This window comes from Tamandua tetradactyla, chromosome 8 (genome assembly GCF_023851605.1).
Source record: "Tamandua tetradactyla isolate mTamTet1 chromosome 8, mTamTet1.pri, whole genome shotgun sequence".
Taxonomy (NCBI): domain Eukaryota; kingdom Metazoa; phylum Chordata; class Mammalia; order Pilosa; family Myrmecophagidae; genus Tamandua; species Tamandua tetradactyla.
The window spans coordinates 86914346-86937561 of record NC_135334.1 but is presented as its reverse complement, the minus strand read 5'-3'; the positions used below and the strand labels follow the sequence as shown (position 1 = coordinate 86937561).

General features: G+C 34.7%; 1 protein-coding gene and 1 pseudogene across 2 annotated transcripts in view; both read right to left on the bottom strand.

Moving 5' to 3' along the window:
* USP47 (ubiquitin specific peptidase 47) overlaps nucleotides 1–23216 on the bottom strand; it is a 169691-nt gene that overhangs the window by 48463 nt on the left and 98012 nt on the right. The window lies entirely within an intron of this gene.
* LOC143644694 (keratin, type I cytoskeletal 18 pseudogene) lies at nucleotides 16–17774 on the bottom strand (annotated as a pseudogene).

The window sequence follows — 23216 nt, the reverse complement described above, 5'->3', positions numbered from 1 at the left end:
ATAATTTTAATAATTACTCAAAAGTATTATAATGTTAATGACAAAGAGAATATAAAACACTGCAATTATCTGAGTACTCATGGCCAGTAAAATGGCTAGAAAATTAGGAACTCATAAGACAACAAGGAAAAAATTATCAACAGCAAATAATGTTATTACTATAAAAACTGAGTAAAAATAACTGTTCCATTCTGTAAGAGATCTTTCCTAAATACTGTTTTAGCTATTCTTTGTATATCAAAGTTAGTCATTTCTATATAACTTTTTTTATCATTTGATTTTACATTGGGATATTTGTCTAAATAATCTAACAAAAATTCTCAGATTAAAAACTCCATCCTTCTTTAAAAACAGTTGTGTGTACCACTTCAATCTTTTTGTGGAAGGAAGCATTTTTAAAATGTACAGTCAATATCACCGATTTCTGAAGAACTCATACTATTTATAAACTTAAAAATCTAATGATCACCCTTAATCACTAAATTAAGGGTGAGTAATCTACCACTACATGAATTTATAAAGATTAAAAAACACTGTCCAATTTTCTCACTGCATGTCAGATACTGACCCATTTGAAAATGGATAATAAGAGTTCTAAATTGTGCACCTAGTGGAACCATATGATTTTCTTTTCTCCATACTGCTTTAGGACAGAAGAAAGAAATTCAGAATGCATACTATCTAGGAATCAAGCAGGCATGAAATTCATTTTAATTTTAAGTCATTGACTTTCTATAATTTAAAAAGATAAATTTTAGCAAATATAAAATTGGACTATAACCTCAAATTTCACCTGATATCATCTCTTCACACAGTATTTCTGAAATAAGCTGAAATTCTGATAATAATTTAAGAGAAAGAAATGGAATCATTCAAATAAACAAGTTTCTTAAACATTTTTCTTCTGATAAAGAACCAGTTGTTTCATGGTTCAGCAGGCAGAGTTCTCACGTGCCAGAGACCCAGGTTCGATTATCGGTACCTGCCCATGTAAAAAAAAAAAAAAAGAACCAGCTGTTCCTCAAAAGATAAAGGGAATCTGATCTGGCAAAATGGACTTAGCTGCAAAATAATTGGCAAAGCTAATAAAACTATTCATATTTTGATATAGCTCACCTTGGAACAAGATAAAAATATGAAAAAAGTATTGAAACTTATTTTCTATCCTAGAACATGTGAAGCACCAAAGGCAGGGAGGGTGGGACCTATTAGATGGGTTTTGTTTGTACTTTATAGAACCAAGCATTTTACTGGAGGTCCTGGAAAGGTCACTTCAGAAAATGTTTTTATTATCTCTAAACCATATTTAAGAATGAAAAAATCAAATTCTGTAAAAATATTAAGAGAGAAAACAAACTTTAAAAGAAGACAACCTATGGTTTAAAACAGATGGACTTATATCAAATTAGGATTCCTGAACATAGGTCATCTCAACTGGTAAAACACTGAATATTTAAAAAAAAAAAAAAAGGGTGGGCCAAGAGAGTTGTGTAATTCAACTTTTATTTAACATTCTACACCTTACAGCCATGAATATCCTTTTAAAAAAAAATTTAGGACCGAAAAGTTATAAAAATAGAAGATTCACATATTTTCATTACTCAGTCACCAACTTTTAACATTTTGATACTTTATTACTCTCGCCTCATACACACACTCCTGTTTCTCAGCTATGTGAAAGCAAGGTTACAAATTATGCTTTCCCTTTTAATACTCTGCAATTTTTTAAAAATAAGGCTATTCTGACATAAACTGTAATTATCAAACTTAAAAATTTAATAATCTCTAAGTATTTTTGTCATTCCATATTCCAATTTTGTCGATTATCCTAATATAACATTCTTTATAGCATTTCCCCATTTCCATCACAGAAGCCATTCCAAGATAATGGATTACATTTAGCTACTTTTCTCTTTAGAGTTCATTAATCTGTAACATTTCCTTAGTCTTTCCTTTATGACATTGACATTTTTTGTAGAACAAGACAGTTATTTTATAGAACAATCCACAATTTGGGTTTTGTTTGATGTTGCCTCATGGTTTGATTGAGGTCATACATTTCTTGCTAAACTGCTTCTAGCTATTACTTTCAGACTATTTGCTAGATAACCTTTTAAGGGTATCACAGTCACAGGTCATTATGTCCCTAACCCCTTTGTTGGTGATATTTACTTTAATCACTTAGTGAAATTGTTGTTCAATTTCTTCACTATACAGTTACTATTTCCTCCTTGCAACTATATAAGCAATCCGCAAGAAGACACTTGGAAACTATGAAAAACTCCTGAGCTTTATCAAACTTTCTACCCTAGATTAAGCATCCACTAACAGATTCTTGCCTGAACCAAATTTTAACATGATGTTTGTTCTATTAATCAACTTGAAAACTTTCAAATAGGCAAATTAAGTCCACATTTACTGATCTAACTGATATGTTTGGTATCTTATTTTTAAATTATAATTATTTATTACACCACCTTTTACTGTTTCTTTCACTATTTGGTACCTTCTTCACTATTTAAAATTTTTTTTTGGCATTTAGGAAGATTAGCAACTTTGTTCTAGAAGTTAGTTTTGCATTTACAGTACTGCTAGTACTCTTAATCACCTCCGTTCTTACTTAACCCTTTAGCATATGGTCTCCAGTTTAAAGCTGTATCCTTCATCTCCCATCTACTACCTATGTAACATTCATGATCTTATTCTACTTCTTTCTCAACCCTTTCCACCCTTTTATAAAAGCTGTATTCTTTGACCTAACATTAAAATTTCATACCATTCTTCTATCTATGTCCTCAACCTTGTTTTATTTAGTCCTTGGTTCTACAATTTATTATATTAAATGTTTAGAGTCCTTTTGCAGAAGCTTCACCAGTTATCTTTTGTTTGAATGAAGTTCAGCCTCAAACTCCTAAAGAAGGGTTTATGGGTACAATAATCACTGAGCTTTTTATTTTATAGCCTTGCTATCTGAAAGGAAGCCTGACCTGTATTTTCTTTCCTTGAGATGCTTAAAAATGTTACTTTACTTTCACACTTTCAATATTGCTCTTCAGAAGAGTGATACCAGCCCAATTTACCTTTAAAGTCTAATAGTTTACTAAAATATGCCTCAGAGTTGATGACTCCAGGTCAATTCTTTCATATGGTGAGGTGTCTGGTAAGTCCTTCAAAAGGTAGATTTAATGTTCCTCTTATTTCCAGAAAGTCTTCCTGGTTTAATGTTTAACTATCAGTTTTGTTTTTCTTCTTTACAGACTCCAATTATGCTGGCTCTCTGCCAGATGCCCTTTTCAACCATTTTTCTGTGATCCTTTTTACTTCTTTATCTCATTCTTATTCTAGAACCCTCATTAGATTTTCTTTCTATTCTGTTCTCTCTCAAGTATTTTGTGATTTACTCTTCCTTGCTGAAACAGTTCTGTCCTTCTATTTCTTTCCTGAGTTTGATCAACTCTTATTGTAACTGAGAAATCAGGAGTTAAGGGATAATTTTGATTACTGAATTGTTATATAAATATTCCTTTTTGCTTTCAGGCACATAGTAGACAGGGAAATACCTGAAATCTCAGACTGTAACCCAGCTGCTCTGATCTCTGATAATGGTTGTACAGTCCTTACCTTCTGACCTTGTGATTGTAAAAATTTTGTGACTAACATTCATCTGTATCTAGTTATCCAGTTTTTCAACTTTAGAGTCTTGTAATCACTAAAGATAGCCCTAATGTTTGTTAATGAAGGATCTTGGTCCCAGAACTAACTCACCTCAAGTCCAAAATTATCTTCACGCTGGAGAACCGGATTTAACCTAAGTGGGCCCACCTGACATGCACAGCAGCTTACACTTTAACCTACAAGTCACCTAGACCTCATTCTACCATTTTCTTTCAAACATTATATGACTGAGCATATAATCAATCTGCACATGCCTAATAATTAGATCATTTCTAATTACATCATCCAGGACCACTGTACTCATTATCCTCAACTCTTTCCATCTTTTCTCTAATAAAACAGTCCTAATTACTGCAGTTTGGGGAGACAGATTCTGGGCCGTTAGGCCATCTATTCTCCTACTACATGCCTAGTAATATACTCTTTCTCTCTTTGAAACCCCAGTGTTTTAGGAATTGGCTATTGAGCATGTCGGCAGAAGAATCCATGGACTTTGTACAATAACATTGTGTCATTTCTTCCTAGTTTTTTTTTACCACATCTCTCCATTTTTGGATTATTGACACCAGGATTTCTTGGTTTTGTTCTTGCTTTTTAATTTTTGTTGTTGTTTTACTTGTTTGAGAACATAATTCAGTCTAAAGTACTTTATTATGGTATCATTATATTTCGTGATTATTTTCCTGAGGCTTTTTTTGGGGAGGGGGATTTTCATCAGCTGAAATGCTTTAATAATATCTGTCTTCGTTAAATAGCAGTACATATAAATTGGATTTCCCTCCTGTCAGTTTGTGGAGTATTAGTTTGAGAGTACCTTCTCCTGTTTACTGAAGTGTCATTTTTTGAATGGGTGAAGGAAGAGGAGTGGCGTTTTATTTCTTTCATTTTTACAGGATCCTTAATTCTTCTATTCTACTTCCTGTTTTCCCTTCACTGTATCCCTCCTTCCCCAACTCCTTCCTCTCCAGAAGTAAAATTTTTCTAAGGTAGACACTACTAATTCTGCTCACTCTTGACAAAAACACTTAATTGAAGGTAATTTCCTCAACATAATAAAGGTTACATATGAAAAACCCACAGCTAATATTTTACTCAATGGGGAAAAAAACGAAAGCTTTTCCTCTGAGATCAGGAATGAAATAAGGTGCCCACTGTTATTCAACACTCTGGTAGAAGTTCTAACTAGAGCAATTAGACAAGAAAAAGAAATAAAAGGCATTCAAATAGAAAAAGAAGTAAAACCTTTACTACCTGCAGATGAAATGATTCTATATTAGAAAGTCCCGAAAAGTCTACAACAAAGATACTACAGCTAGCAAATGAGTTTAGCAAAATGGTAGGATACAAGATCAACGTGCAAAAATCAATACTGTTTCTATACACTAATAACAAGCTATCCAAGGAGGAAATTGAGAAAAAAATTCCATTTACAATAGCAACCAGAAGAATCAAATATGTAGGCATGAACTTAACCAAGGATGTATAGGACCTATATTCAGAAAACTACAAAACATTACTAAAAGAAATTTAAAAAAGATCTAAATAAATGGAAGCACATTCTGTGTTCATGGATTGGAAGGCTAAATGTTGTTAAGATGTCAATTGTACCCAAATTGATTTACAGATTCAATGCTCAATACCAAACAAAATTCCAGTAGGATACACTGCAGAAATGGAAAAGTTAATTTATTTGGAATGGTACGGAAGCCAAAAACATCATGCTTCCCAACTTTAAAGCATATCACAAAGCTACAGTGGTCAAAACAGCATAGTACTGGCACAAAGATAGACATATTGATCAATGCAATTGAATTGAAAGTTCAGAAATATACCCTAAGACCTACGGTCAACTGATTTTTGACAAGGCTCCCAAGTACACTCAATTGGGACAGACTAGTCTCTTAAATAAAGAGTATTGAGAGAATTGGACATCAATCTCCAAAAGAATTAAAGAAGACTTTTATCTCATATTCTAAACAAAAATTAACTCAAAATGGATCAAAGACCTAAATATAAGAGACAGAACCATAAAACTCCTAGAAGAAAATATAGGGAAGCATCTTCAAGACCTAGTGGTAGGTGGTAGTTTCTAAGATCTTATAACCAAAGCACAAACAAAAATAGAAAAAATAGGTAAATGGAACCTCCACAGAACTGAGTACTTTGTGCTTTAATGGACTTTGCCAAAAATTTGAAAGGCAGCCTATTCAATGAGAGAAAATATTTGGAAAGCACATATCTGATAAGGATTTGATATCCAGAATATATAAGGAAATCCTACAATTCACTAATAAAAAGACAAACAACCCATTAAAAATGGGCAAAAGACATGAAACAGACATTGTCACACAAAGGAAATACAAATGGCTAAAAAGCACACAAAAAATGCTCACCTTCACCAGCAATTAGGAAAATGCAAATCAAAACTACAATAAGCTATCATTTCACATCCAGTAAAATGGCCACTATTAAACAGAAAACTTTATGTGTTACAGAGGATGTGGAAAAACACTTAATTCACTTCTGGTGGGAATATAAAATGGTACAGCCACTGTGGAAGACAGTTTCGTGCTTCCTAGGGAAGTTAAGTATAGAACTGCCATAAGATCTGGTAATCCCAGTACTAGGTATATACCCCAAGGAACTGAATGCAGTGATGTGAACAGACACTTATAGGTATTGATGTTGATAGTGCATTATTCACAACTGCCAAAAGATGGAAGCAACCCAAGTGTCCATCAACTAATGAATCGTTAAATAAAATGTGGTACATATATGTGATGGAATATTATTCAGCAGTATGAAGGAATGAAGTCCCGAAGCATGTGAGACCATGAATGAATCTTGAGGACATTATATTAAGTGAAATAACTCAGTGCAAAAGAACAAATATTGTATGATAGCACTAATTATAATAAGTAAACTCAGAGATAAAATCTAGAATATAAGTCACCTGGAGATAGAATGAGCGTAGAGCATAGGGAGCAGATGGTTAATGTGTGAAGAATTCTTCACTGGGTTGAATGTTTGGAAATAGACAGAAATGATGGTAGCACATTATGGTGAGTGTAACTAACAGCACTGAATTGCGTGTGTGACTGTAGTTGAACCGAGAAATTCAGAGCCATGTATGTCAGTACAAGGAAAGCTAGAGGACAAAACATGGGACTATAACACAATGATCCCTGTGGTGGATGATGACTATGATTAATAGTACAAATAGAAAAGTGTTCTTTTAAAACTAGAATAAATGTAAATCACTATTACAAGGAGTTATTAACAGAATGATATATGGGAGAAAATGTACCTATTGCAAACTATGGACTATAGTTAGTAATATTTTAATATACTTTCGTCAACAGTAACAAATATACCACACCAATACTACAGCTCAAAAAAAGGGGGGGATTTAGGGCATGGGATGTTTTGGGGTTTTCTTTTTTTGGAGTAATGAAAATGTTCTAAAATAGATTATGGTGATGAATACACAATTATGTGATGATACTGTGAATCGCTGATTGCATACTGTGGATGAATTACATGCTGTGTGAATATATCTCAATAAAACAGTTCTTAAAAAAAGCTGGCTTTCATTATTCTTGAAAAGCAAATAAAAATAACAAGAAAAAAAAATACTAGCAACCTGAAGTCAATATAATACAGCACGTGAATACAAATCACATGATCATCTCAATTAATGGAGAAAAAGTCTGGCAAAAATCCAATACCCTTTTACAAGAAAAATAATAAGTTAGGAATTGAAGGGACTTTCTTCATTATGTAAAAAGCATATATGAAAACCCACAGCTAAATCATACTTGATAGTGAAAGATTGATAGCTTTCCCCCATCATCTGGAACAACTTAAGGATGTCTGCTTTTGCCACTCTATTCAACATAGTACTAAAAGTTCTAGCCAGAGCAATTAGGAAACAAAAAGAAATAAAAGGCATGTAAATACTGAAGGAAGAATTTAATTAACTCTAATTGCAGATGGCATGATCTTATATCTAGAAAATGCTAAAGAATTCACTGAAGAATTATTAGAGCTAATAAATCAGAGAATTTAGCAAAGTTGCAAGACATAAGATCAGCACATTAAAACCAGCTGTCTTTCTGTACACTAACAATGAACAATATCCCAAAAACGAAATTAAGAAAATAATTCCATTTATAACAGCATAAAAAATGAGGAATAAATTTAACAAAGAAGATGCAAGACATTTAAAACTAAAAAACACTGCTGCAAGAATTAAAAATTTTGAATACATGGAAAATTATCTCAAGTTCATGGATTGGAAGATGTTACATTAAGATGACAACACTACCTAAAGCAATCTTTAGATTTTCTGTGCATCCCTATCAAAATTCCAAAGGCTTTATTTACAGAAATGGAAAAGCACATTCTAAAATTCATATAGAATTAAAGGGACCCAGATTAGTTCTTTTTCAATTTTGAAAAAGAAAAACAAAGTTGGAGGACTTAACACTTCCCAATATCAAAACTTACTACAAAGCTACAGTAACAAAAGCAGTATGATACTGGCATATGGAAAGACATATAGACCACTGGAATAGAACTGCCAGCTCAGAAATAAAACCATTCATCTATGTTCAATTCAATTTGAGAAAAAAGTGCCAAGACCATCCAATGGTAAAAGAATAGTTTCTTTATCAAGTAGTGTTGGGACAACTGGATATCCATATTCAAAAAATGATGCTGGATCATAAATAAAAAGTAACGTAAAATGGATTAAGCATCTAGGTTTAAGAACAACAACTATAAAACTCTTAGAGGAAAACACAGGGGCAAATCTTTATGACTCTAGATTTGGCAAGGATTCAAAAATGAAAACCCAAACAGAGGCAACACAAGAAAAATAAATTGGACTTCAATAAAATGAAAAGTAAAAAGACAACCATGGAATGAGAGAAAATATTTGCAAAGCATATATATATATATATATCATATATATCAGTAACTATGATCCAGAATATATAAAGAATTCCTACAATTTAGCAACAGAAGAACAAATAACCCAATTTAAAAATGGGCAAAGAACTTGAATAGACATTTCTCAAAGAAGATACACAAATGGCCAATAAGCATGTAAAAAGATGGTCAATATCATTATTCATTAGGGAACTGCAAATCAGAACTGCAATGAGATGATATTTCACACCTACTAGAATGGCTGTAATAAAAAACATAAAACAACAAGTGTTGACAGGATGTGGAAAAACTAGAATCCTTGTACATTGCTGGTATGAACACAAAATTATACAGTCACAGTGGAAAAAAAATTCAGCACAGTGTTAAAAAGGTTAAATTCAGAATTACCACATGACCAAGCAGTCCCAATACCAGGTATATACACAAAATAATGAAAAACAAGAACTCAGAAACTTGTATACCAATGCTCATAGTAGCATTATTCAAGCAGCAAAAGATGGGAAAAGCCCCAACAGATGAAAGGATAAAAAAAATGTGGAATATACAAAGGATTACAATTCAGTTATAAAAGGGATAGAAGTTCTGATACATTCTACAACTTGGATGAATCTTGAAAACATTATACTAAGTGAAAAAATTAGACACGAAAGAACCAATGTATCATTTCATCTATATAAAATACCTAGAATTATCAAATTCCTAGACACAGAGAGTAGATCAGAGATTATTAGAGAATGGGGCAGAGGGGATTAGGAAGTTATTGCTTAGATTCCCATTAAGCAATAACTTGAGTATAGAGTTCCTACTTAGGGTGATGAGAAAGTTTTAGAATAGATGGTGGTGATGGTTGCACAACAGTGAATGTAATTAATGCCACTGCATCATAATACTTAAAAATGGTAAAAACAGCAATATTATGCTCTATATTTATATGTATAAATACACATATATAACAAGATGCTAAAATTAGAAATTAGAGATTCCTTTACACACTTTAAATTTCCTCCAATAGTAACATTTTACAAGACCACTGTATGTCACATCCAGGACGGTGGAATTAATACAATCCACTGATCTTATTTAGATTTAGATGCATTCATCTGTGTATGTGCAGTAAGTTCTATACAATTTTATCCACCTCTATTGGTTTGTATATTCACCACCACAGTCATGAGACTGAACAGTCCCAACATGATGAAGATCACTCATGTTATTTGTTTTTAATAGCAACCACTTAGTTCCCCAGCCTCCCTCACCCCACAAGTCTATAAACTTCGACAATGACTTAATGTCTCCTCCATTTCTAAACATGGAATCATAATGGAATCATATAAATAATTTATAAACATTCACATACAGGTATTTGTGTAAGTTCTTACTTCTCTGGGATAAATATAAAGAGTGCCACTGATGAGTTGAATGTTAATTTGCAAATTTAATTTTATAAGAAACTGCCTTGTACCATTTTACATTCCTACCAGAATGTGTCAGTGATCACTCTCTCCACATTATTGCCAACATTTAGTGCTGCTATTATTTTTTATATCAGCCATTCTGCTACATAGAGAGTGAATGTGATGTGAATTTGTATTTCTCTAATAGTTAATGATATTGAACATCTTTTCTTATGTTTATGTGAAATCTGCACATTCTGTTTGATGAAATGTTGTTCCTATCTTTTCTAACTGGATTGTTTTTAACTGATAAATTTTTTAGAGTTTCTCATATATTCTAGATTCTAGTCCTTTGTCACATATGGTTTACAAATATTTTCTCCCAATATGTAGCCTATCTTTTCATCCTCCTCAAATGAGCTTTCAGAGCAAATGTTTCAATTTTGATGAGGTCCAAATTTTATGGATTATTTTTGGTGTCAGGTGTCAGAACTCTGCCTACCCTTAGATTTGGGAGATTTTATTCTTAAAATTTTATAGTTTTTACATTTTACAATTTCATTCATCTTGAGTTCATTTTTGTATTAGGTGCAAACTATAAGTTGAGGTTCATTTTTGTGCACATCAATCTCTAATTGTTCCAGAACCATCTTCTAAATAGAGCTACTACTTCCATTGAACTACTTCTGTGTCTTTGTAAAAAATCAGTTAGGCATATTATGTGGGTCTATTTCTATGTTCTCTATTCTGTTCCATTGATTATGTGTCTAGACTTCCACCAACATGACACTGAGAGGATTAATGTAGTTACATAATATCTTGAAAACAGACTGAGTCCTTTCACTTTATTCTTCTTTTTCAAAACTGTTTTGGCTACTCTGGCTCCTTTGCCTTTGCATATACATTTTCAGATGACTTTGAGTATATCTTCAAAAACTCTTGCTGGTTAGATGCTGTGCTCTTTGTGTATAAACTGGTAGTTCCCTGAAGCTTTAGGTATCTGCGTGACATTTGAGACTGAGAGTTAGAATTCTGCAGCTCTGAGAGTCAGAATTACTCCATACAGCAATTGTTAAAGAAGCTGAAAGAGATCAGACTTTAATCAGAGATATGAATGAAGCAGATCTGGTTAAGACTAAGATAAATCAGAATACAGTAAAGGATGATACTGTCTGCACTTTAAAACTTCATCTTCAGTGTCAGACCAAAGGAAGAGATGGTTATTTTGTCCAAATTTTAAATTTTCTGTAGCACATTATCTAATTTAACCTGTCTAAACAGTTTATTTAAACAACATATTTACACAGAACCTAGAATAAGGAAAGAGATCTTGTTATTCTGTACAGGCTAATATAATAACCTAGGACACATTTCAGAGTATTTGGGGCAGAAAATAAAAAAGAAATCGCAAAGTCTCTGTGTTAGTAGTAAGCTGCCAGGTTGTGATATACCAGAACTAGAACTAGAATGGTTTTATAGAGGGGAATTTAATAAGCTACAAGCTTACAGTTCTAAGGAAGTGAAAATATCCAAATTAAGGCACCAATAATAGGTTACCTTCACTCAAGAAAGGGTGATGAGTCAGGAACACTTCTGTGAGCTGGGTAGTCAGTCATGTGCCTGGCATCTGCTGGTCCCTTGCTCCTGGGCTCCAATGCCTTCAGCCTCTGTTCCTGTTGGGGTTCCTCACTTTGCTTCTCCAGGGCTGGCTTTCGTCTCTTGGCTTCCCCTGGCTCTCTCCAGGTTCTGGCTTGCTTAACATCTTATGGCAATGTCTGCTGGTATCCAAGCATCTCCAAACATCCATGTCTCAGTTCTCCATGTGTCTGCATCTATGTCAGCTCTGCTGTCAAGTTTCTGCTGGTTCTGAGGCTTCTGTCATCTGTGGCTCTCTCCAAAATGTTTCCTCTTTTAAACCAGTAAACTAATCAAGATTCACCTCGAGTAGGCAGTCACATCTCCATCTAATCAAAAGGTCACAGCCATTTTCCATGGAGATAATCTAATCAAAAGCTTCCGCATACAATGTTGAATCAGGATTACTGGCTGCTCCCACAAGATTGGATGAGGATTAAAACAAAGCTTTTCTAGGGCACACAGTACTTTCAAACCAGTACAGTTCTCTTGAAGGACTGATGGAAAAAATGTGAAACCATTAAACTTTCTCACCTGAGGAATTCCTGATACTCTCTCAAGCATTAGGGAATCCCAATTTAAAAAGCCTAGTCTCCCTGGTAATGCAGGACATGACTCCAAGGAATAAGCCTGACCCTGACATCATGGATTGAGTATACCTTCTTGACCAAAAGTGGGAAAAGAAATGAAACAAAATAAAATTTCAGTGGCTAGGAGATTTCAAATACAGTTGAGAGGTTATTCTGGAGGTTACTCTTATGTAAGCTTCAGCCAGATACTGCAACTAGCACAGTATGCCAAGCCCCAACCAAAGTATTCCTGAAAACCCTAAAGAATACCCTGGGCTTTAAGACTCTCTAGAAGTTTTCCTGAGTAAGTTTATTTTCTCAGAAACTTAAGGCCTCCAGATTGTTCTTATGTCATATAAGCCCTGAAACCCAGAGATCCCAGGCTCTTCAAGAACACCAACCAGTTTCAATCCTCTACCCCATAAGGCTGACACCTCTTTCCAGCACAAAAAAGTTAAAATGGTATCCCTGAAGATCAAAAAGATGATCAAATGAGAGGAAGGAGCTGTAACTGAGAAATCAAGATTTAATAAATGATTCTGACTACTGACTCACTCTATAGATATTTCTCTTTAGTTTCTAATGTATCAGAATAGCTAGAAGAAATACTCGAAATTGTTGAACTGTAATCCAGTAGACTTGATCTCTGATAATGATTGTATAAATATATGGTATTTATCATGTGACCGTGTGATTGTACAAACTTTGTAACTGACACTTCCTTTATTCAGTGTATGAGTAGATAAGTAATAAAATAAAGATATCTGTGATTTAAAAAAAAAAACAATAAAAACAACTCTTGCTGAGATCTTGATAGTAACTGTGCTAAAGCTATACTTAATTTGGGAGAAAACTGCTATTTTTACTCTGCTGTCTCTTACAAACAATGGTCACAGAAAGTCTTTCCATTCATTTAAATCTTTGTTTTCAAAAGAGTTCTGTACATAATTTATTGGATATACACTGAAGTATTTTTTTTGTACATGTACAACTGTAAATGGTTTTACATTTTTGGTTTCAATCTCCATGTGTTCATTGTTAGTATTCAGAAATACAACTGATTTATGTTTTTCTTGTATTCTGCTACCTTGCTGAATTAACCTATTAGTTCTAGGAGTTCTTTTGTAGATCCCTTGGGATTTTCTACATAGACAAACATGTCATCTAAAATTAATGACCATTTTATTTCTTCCTCTCCAACTGGTATGCCTTTTATATCCTTTCTTGTCTCACTATATTGGCTAGGACTTCCAGAAAAAACGTAGAGTAAGAGTGGTGAGAACAGACATTCCTGTCTTGAACCTTGACATCCTTGGAGAAAATAGATTTGAATTCCTGGAATGAAGCCCAGTTGGTCACAGTATATAATAACTTTTACATATTACTTACTTCTATTTGCATGTATTTTGTTAAGGATTTTTTGACTTATGCTCATGTGCGATATTGGTTATAGTTCTTTTCTCTCCTGCGTTTGGTTTAGTATCAAGATACAAATAGCTTCATAAAATAAGGTGGGAAGGATTCCCTTCTCCGCTAATTTTGGAAGAGATTATACAGAATCAGTGCTAATTCTTAATTGTTCTTGGTAGATATTTACAGTGAAAGCATCCAAACCTGAAGCTTTTTTTTTCAGGAGTTTTAAAATTATGAATTCAGGGTGATGTGATGGTGGCTCAATGGCAGGATTTTCGCTTGCCATGCTGGAGACCTGGGTTCAATTTCTGATGCCTGCCCATGAAAAAAAAATAAAAAAAGAAGGAAGGAACGGGGGAAGGAACGGGGGAAGGAAGGGAAGGGAAAAAAAGGAAGGAAGGAAAGAGAGGGAGGGAGGGAGGAAGGAAGGAAGAATTAAATAAACAACAGTTATAAGGGCTATTCAAATTATCAAATTCATATTGGGTATCTTATAGTAGTTTGTTCTTTGCAAGAAATTGGTCCAGTTCATCTAAGTAGTCAAATTTATGTGTGCAGAATCAGTCACTATTCTCTTATTCTTTTGAAACCTGAAAGCCTGCAGTGATATCCCCTACTTCATTCACTGATATTGGTAATATGTCTTCTCTTTCTTTTGTCAGTCTTGCTAAAGTTTGCCAACTTTATTAATATTTTCTAAGAATCAGCTCTTTATTTGATTTCATTGTTATTCTATTTTCAACTTTATTGATTTATGCTCTTTTCTTGATTATCTCCTGCTTGCTTTTGGCTTATTTTGCTCTTCTTTTTCTAGGTTAGCTGGGAGCTTAGATTGCTAATTTGAAACTATTCGCTTTTAAAATCGAACCATTTAGTGCTATAAGTTTCCCTCTCAGTACTTCTTTAGCTGTATCTCACAAATTTTGATGTTATATTTTCATTTTCATTCAATGCAAAGCTTTTTAAATAAAGTTTCCCTTCAGACTTCCTCTTTGATCCATGGATTAACAGGTGTATTGTGTAGTTCCCAAGTATTTGGAAATTTTCCTGTTATCTTTCTTTTATTGATTTCACTGTGAATAGAGAACACACTCTCATGATTTTAGTTCTTCCATATTTGTTGAGATTTGTTCTACAGTCCAGGATATGGTTGCTCTTGGGCTATGTTTCTTGGAAATCAAAAAAGGGCATGTATTTTGCTGTTGATGGGTACAATGTTTTATAAACGTCTCTTAGATTCTGCTGGTCCATCGTGTTATTGAGTTCTACATCTTGCTGATATTTTCTCTGGCTGTTCTATCATTTGCTGAGAGAAGCATGTTGAAGTATCCAATTATAATTGTGCATATGTGTATTTCTCTTTTCACTTCTATCAGATTTATTACTTTATTAATAAGTAAAGCTTGATTTATTTTGCAGCAGTTACTTGATGCATACACTTTTAGGATTGCTATGTCTTTATGGTAGATTGACCCTTTATCATTATATAATGTTCTTCCCTTTACCTGGTAATTATCTTTGCCCTAAACCCTACTTTACCTGATATTAATATAATCACTACAATTGATTTATTTTGACTTATGTTTGCATGATATATCTTCTTCTATTTTTTTTACTTTCAACCTGCCTATAGTGATATATTTGGAAGGGCATTTCTTATAGATAGCATAAAGTTGGGTCATTTTGTTTGTATCTACTTTGACAATACCTAGCATTTTAATTTTTGGTTGTTCTCTTTTTCATTTGTTTTCCTTTTCCTGCCTTCCTATGGGTTACCTGAACATTAAAAAAAATTTCTTCTTGATTTATATATAGCATTTTCATGTAACTCTTTTATAGTGGTTTGACCAGGTATGACATCATACACATTTAACTTATCAATCTACTGGTATCATCATTTTACCATTTTGACTGAAATGTAAAAATCTTACCTCCTTTTACATCTTTTTATCTTTCCCCATTTATAATTGTCTTAAATATTTCCTCTACATATATTTAGAACCACAACAGACATAACTATAATTTTCATTCAAAACTCAATTATTGAGAAAACAGAGAAGATAAATCTATTGCACTTAGCCATATTTTTGCTTAGCCTGTGCTCTCCCTTCTTGATGTTCCATAATGTTCTTTTATCATTTCCTTTCTGTTTATACAATTTCTTTAAACCATTTTTTAGTGTAGGGTTGTTAGTGACAGATTCTCTTAGAGTTCCTTCATCTGAGAATGCCTTGATTTTCCTGAAGGACACATTCACTAGATATAGAACTATGGGATGGCAGTTCTATTTCTCAGCACTTGAATAAACATTGTTCCACCTCCACGGGCCTTCACAATTTCTGATATTCAAATCCATTGTCAATCAAGAGCTTTTCCCCTATATGTAAGGTGTCTTTTCTCTTGTTACTTTCAAGATATTTTCTTTGTCTTAAGTTTTCAGCAATTTGACTACAGTTTGTAGGACCTGGTGTAGGATGCTTTGGAGCTATCCTGTTTGGGGTTCACTTAGCATCTCGGATTTATGAATTTATGCCTTTTACAAAATTTAAGATGTTTTCAGGAATTATTTCTTCAAGCACTCTTTCACCCTGGCCTTTTTCTCCTCTCCTTTCAGGACTGGTGATACAATTGCTAGATCTTTTGCTATATTCCCATAGGTCCCTGAGGACCTTTTTATTTTTTAAGCCTATTTTCTCTGCTTTTTAGATTGGGTAATTTCTATCATTCTATCTTTTTGCTGTATCTGCAATCTTCAGTTGAGCCTAACACAATTTTTTTATTTCAGTATTGTATTTTTGGGTTCTAATATTTCTATTTGGTTCTTATTTTTTTGAAGATGCAGAGGTTTTTATTGGTCATCCGTTTTCCAAAGGGCACCCTGCATCTCTTGCCTCAGTGCCTCAGAACTTTGGTGTCGGTCTCAGATACCACTTTGCCATCCACAATCCTGCGGGTGGTGGTCTTCTGGATGGTTGCATGGAGTTGCTGCTCTCCAGGGCATCGATGAGACTGAAGTCCTCCCCATCTTCAAGCAGACAGCAGTATGTGGCGATCTCAGCCTCCAGCTTGACCTTGATGTTCAGCAGGGCCTTGTATTTCTGGGCCTGGCACTGTCCCTCTGCCCAGGTCTGTGCCAGCTCTGACTCCAGGTGCAGCAGGACCCCATTAAGCTGCTTTATCTACAAGGCATAGCAGGCATCCACCTCCTGCAGACTGTTCTCCAAGCTGGACTTCAGATTTCTCATGGAATCCAGGTCGATTTCTAAGGACTGGACGGTACGTCTCAGCTCTGTGTCATCTCAGCAGCTTCTATTTCAGTGGACTAAGAGGTGACCACTGTGGTGCTCTCTTCAATCTGTTGAGACCACTACTTATCCAACTTCTCTTGGTTCTTCTGAGCCAACTCACCATACTGGGCCTGGATGTCTGCCATGATCTTGCTGAGGTCCTGAGACCTGGGGGCATCCACCTCCACGGTCAGCCCAGAGCTGGCAATCTGGGCTTGTAGGCCCTTTACTTCCTCCTCATGGTTCTTCTTCATGAACAGCAGCTCCTCCTTGAGAGCCTCGATCTCTGTCTCCAGCTGCAGCCAGGTGATGTCGGTGTCATCGTCAACCTTGCGGAGCCCATGGACATCATTCTCCAGAGACTGACGCACAGCCAGCTCATTCTAGTACATGACTCTGAAGTCATCAGCAGCCAGTTGGGCATTATCAATCTGCAGAAGGATGCGGGCATTGTCCACGGAATTTTCAAAGATCTGAGCCCTTAGTTCCTCGATGGCCTTCAGGTAGTGGCCCCATCCCTGACCTGGGGTCCCTTCTTCTCCAGATGTTCCTGAATTTTGTCCTCCAGTCTCTGATTCTCAGTCTCCAGGCTCCTCACCGTGTCCAGGTAGGAGGCCAGGCGTCGTTCAGGGCTTGCATGGTCTCCTCACCCTGGATGTCCTCCATTTCCACCAGGCTCCCAGCCTCCCAGCCGCCCCGGGAGCTAGAGGAGCAGGACACGGAGATCCGGGAACCCGAGCTGCCCACACCTGCATAGACGCTGGCCACGCTGTTGGTGCCTAAGCAATTGGATAGAGCCGAGCGATCGGTAGTTGGTGAAGGTGGTGGAAGCGGGTGGTGAAGCTCATGTTGCCTGGGGAGGAAGGCAGGAGGCCAGAACTTGGGATATGGCTACAGACCTGATTCTTATTTTTTATCTTTGATTTCTTTGCTGAGACTTTCTATTTTTTCATCTTTGTAAAATGGGTTTGGAATTGCTCATTGAAATATTTTCATGATTACTGGTTTAAAGTATTTGACAGATAATTCTAACATCTGTTCTTTTAGTGTTTGTATCTAATGATTATCTTTTTTCATTCAAATCAAGATTTTCCTTATTTCTTAGTATGACTGATTTTTTTTATTGAAACCTGAACCTTTTAGGTATTATGCTATGAGGCTCTGGAACCTTATTTAGATCTTCTGTTTGACACTGCTCCAGCTGGGGAAGAGGCTGCTGCCTTATTACAATCAAGCAGGAACAGTCAGGTTTCTGACTTAACATCTGTTGACATTCAACTGGGGGAAGGCCTCCTTCTTACTGCTGATTTGTGGTAGTACAGCAGAATTCCAACCCTTTAGTAGGTTCTGCTAATATCCCCTGGCTGTGAGGAACATGAGTGCCTCATTTCTGCTTCCCTTATGGCCTCCACTGACACTTAAGAGGAAAGGAGACTCATCACTGCTAGTGGTGGAAATTCTGACTTTCTACCAGGCCTACTCTGACATCACCCCAATGAGAAGAGAAAAGAGATGCCTTGTCACTTTCAAGTTGGGGGAGAAGACCAGGCTCCCATGTGATCTGTATTGACAATGAACTGGGGGATGTGGAGATTGATTACTGCTCACTAGGGATTAAAATCCTGGTTTCCTACTCAGCTTTCTCTGAAACTACCTCAATGGATGAATTGCAGTCTCTTGTTATAACCTCATGAAGGTAGAAATATTAAGTTCCATCCTCAGCATTTGCTGGGATCACATTCTGTGTGTGTGTGTGTGTGTGTGTGTGTGGTACTGAGTTGGTGCACAGCAATTATTATCTAAAAGTTTTGTGACTTGCTAGGCTGTCCTTTGTTAGGTAGTGCAGGCTTTTTCAGTTTGTGCCTATTACTTTTTCCAGGTTGCAAGCTTCTTCAGCTCCAAGTTTGGAATATATTCCTCAAAAAATAAACCCATAGAACTCACTACCATGTCATCCCTTGGGTCCCAAAGTTCCTAGTTTGTATGCCTTCTTCTATCCATCTTTCAGAATCTTGTTATGTTTATTTTATATATAACTTTCAGGATTTTCAGTTGTTTTAGTGGGAGAAATAAGTCAATGTACTTCTACTCCATCTTCCTGGAATCAAAAGTCCCTACTTTTTTTTTTGAGGTTTTGGAAGCTGTTTTTTTTAAATATTTTTACCCAGAAATCTTCACACACATACAGTCCATCCATAGTATACAATCAGTGGCTCACAATGTCATCACATAGCTGTGTATTCACCACCATGATCATTTTTAGAGCATTTGCATCATTCCAGAAAAATAAATAAAAAAAACAAAAAGAAAAAATTCACTTCTTACCCCTCCCTCTCATTGACCACTAGTATTTCAATCTACCCTTTATTCCCCTTATTATTTATGTATTTTTTCTCCTTATTTTTTTACTCATCTGTCCATACTCTGGATAAAAGGAGCACTAGACACAAGATTTTCACAATCATACAATCACACTAAAAGCTATATAGTTATACAACTGTCTTCAAGAATCAAGGCTACTGGAACATAGTTCAACAGTTTCAGGTATTTCCCTCCAGCTACTCTAATACACCATAATCTAAAAAGGGATATCTATCTAATACATAAGAATAACCTCCAGGATAACCTCTCAACTCTGTTTGAAATCCCTCAGCCACTGAAACTTTAGTTTATCTCATTTCTGTCTTTCCCCTTTTGGTCAAGAAGGTTTTCTCAATCCCATGATACCAGGTCCCAGCTTATCCTGGGAGTCTGGTCCTATGCTGCCAGGGAGATTTATACCCCTGGGAGCCATGCCCCACGTAGAAGCATGGGCAGTAAGTTTACTGCCTAGTTGACTTAGAGAGACAGGCCACATCTGAGCAACAAAAGAGGTTCTCTGGGGGGTAACTCTTAGGCATAATTATAAGTAAGCTTCCCTTTTGCAGGAATATGTTTCATAGGGGCGAACCCCAAGATTGAGGACTCAGCCTGTACCACTGCCTGTGAGAGTATCAGAAATTCCCCAGATGGGAAAGTTGAATACTTCCTCCTTTCTCTCCAGTCCCCCAAGGGAGCTCTGCAAATATATTTTTATTCTCTGCCCAAATTACCCTGAGATATATCGGGACATCACACCAACCTGTACAAACCAACAATATCTCATACCCTATTCAAGACTCCATGCAATTATGGTGTTCAGATAAACTGAGAAATCCCTACTTTCTAAATTGGTTCCCAGTATGTCTAACCACATAAATTCCTTTAAAAAACTGAGAATGGAGTTCATGAAACACATTTTTCTTTCTGTGATGCTTACATACTTGGACAAATTTGGACCACTCCTCCAACCAAACGAGCTACATGGCTGAGCTAGTCATATAAAAATATCCAAATCACCTGTTAAATCAAGGTAAGACTTACGATATAAACTTTTGTATACTAAACACTTTTGATTTCATAAACACTAATAACAAGTTGCATGCAAAACTTTAAAACAATCATTAAACTGTTTACTTAGGGAAGTAAATTTTTGGTATTATGCAATCTTCTCTTTCCAAAGGCGTGCTATATGGAACTATGTAGCCAAACCCAATATCAAACTTTTGAGCCACACATTTTGTCATAATAAACAGATATTTAAATGTACTTACCCAGTAACAAAGTGATAAAGTATACCAGTAACAATGGTCTAATAATGGATGGTGGTGATGGTTGTATAGTATTGTGAATGTAATCGATGTATACATGAAATGGTTAGAAGGGCAAACTGTATGTTTTATATATGTTACCACAACATTATCAGGGTTAAAAAGGCTTAGAATAGTGTCTGCTACAGAGTAAGCACTTAAAAAATATGTTGTATGACAAAACGTAACTATAAAAATAGTTCCTAAATTTTACTGTTAAATAGAAAAGCACTATAAGAGTTTTTAAAAACAGAAAAAGCTGAGAGGAACATTTTCTTTAATTTATGAACTATAGTTACATAATCAACATCAAATTTAATTTCCAATTTTTATGCATCACCTGAAAGTATTTAGGACTATCCCCTCATAACAGTACATCCTCAAATGTTTTTGGCAGTAAGCAGCTTAAAGCTAACTTGACGAAATTCAGAGATATTGTTTTTATATAGACAGGTCTAATCAGTGAACACTGATTATAATTGCCTAATAAATCATTAAGAACAAAAATATTTTGAAGGACTAACACAAGCAATTCTTCTTCTGCTGATAGTAATTTTTCAAGATTAGTAACAAAATAGGTAAAACAAGAGGAAGTTGTAACACATATTTTTATAATATCGCAAGGACGTAAGTATTACTTTAACAAAATAAGATACTCCTTAAATCATCTTAATCTAATGTAGAGCTTCCCTAAATTTATTCCAAAGAATCTATTAACCCTAAGATATTAACAGATGTTCCACAGAAAAAGAAAATTCTATTAAACATAGTTAAACAGATTTCTCTACCACAGAATAGTTAGGGTATTTAAAATAAAATATGCACTGTGAAGTTCTCAAAGAGGACCACAGACAGAGTTTCCCAAAAGTATTTAATGAAAAAAGCCTCCTCCAGAACATTTATTAAATCTTTTTGGAGATTAGTGTTTAACAGAACTTAATCTGAGATGAAGAGAATGGCAGAAGAGCCCTTAAACATTGATTTCCTACTTGCCCAGATAAAATGAAGAAAAGAAATTTGAATAAATATCACAGCTGTAATAACTAAAAAAAAAAATTCAGTAAGAAAATATGATAAGTTTTTTCTTAATTATAGCAGACTCCTAGCACTCATTATAAAAATAATTTGCTATCAATCATGCAGAAAAAAAAACAAGAAAAATTCATTATAGATTTATGATAAATTAGGTAAGGGGTAATTCCATTTATATTTTGATCTTAAATATTATTTTCATATTAATTCATTTAAATATGGAGACAAAACAACTCCACTAACTGGATGTTTCAGATGAAGATTTAAAAAAAAGAGCACACTGATTTTTGACAAAACCTCGCATTTAACTGTTAAATGAAACATCAGATTATTACTATAAACACATATCCATAATACTATGACTCACTGAACAGAACATATAATAACCATCAGCGTTGCATGTACATGAGCATGCATATAATCCTATGAGACAAAAAAACCTGAGTCCACTAATAAAGGTAGGAAAGTAAACTTAAAAAAGAGTCTATTCCAAATTAAGGCCAAATTATAATATATATAAAAGCATATATATAAACATACAGAGAGAGATGTTCTGAATGAAAGACTTTATAATGTTGCTTTTAACTAGATTTTTACAGCCCACATTTACACCAAATTATTTTTAATATATATCATATAAACAAAGTACACAATGGCAAACAGTGGCATAAAGTTAATTTTATATGCTAGGTGATGACTTCTGTGGACTACAGAGCATAAAATCATAGGTTTGGAATTCAGAAAATAATGGAAATCACTTACCTCTAACTAAAGTTCTCTAAAGGAAGTATCCTCCTTAGAACCCCTGTCTTGGGTAGTTTCACTTGCTGTAATTTCCCTCAAAATTCCAGAAAAATCTAAGAAGTTTTAAGTTTCCTTTTGCAAGCCCTATTAGTGTATGTGTGTTTTAAACCTGTTTACTTACTGCTTCAGAGTTGTAACTTCCAATTCCCACTTGACCACCACTACCACCACATCTGTGGAAAATGAAGGCTACTACCTTTGGAGAATTTCATTTAGAAATGTGACTTTTTTCATTTCTCCAAATATATCCTCCATATGGCTCCACTGCTGATGTGTACAATGTAAGTAAGGAAGTGGCGGCAAATCAGCAGACGAATAAATGATGCAATCAAGACTTAGACAGCGATTATATCTGCCAAATACTTAATATATCAATGTGACAACACAAATAAAACTAGCTACCTCAACATTCAATTAATATGTAAAAATTGAAAGTATATGTGAAAAATCTTTCTTAAAAAATACTGTTTAATAGACAGAAAAAGTACCTTGAAAAATACTTAAATACTTGGGAACTACCAAATTTTTCCCTAGCATATCTTGCTAAAGAAATGTCATATTTAAAAATTAATAAGGAAACGAGTCTTCAAAAGGCAAATGTCAACAACTTATTCAATGGTTTTTCATTTTATCATTTCTATTTTAAACAGCAGGAAAAAAAACACAATAAAATACAAACAAAATGAACCACTTAAACCAAGGCCAACTTAATATGCCTAGAATGGCAGTTTACAAAAGATACTATCAAGCTTTTAATAATTTTTTTCAAATATACGCAGAAAGCAA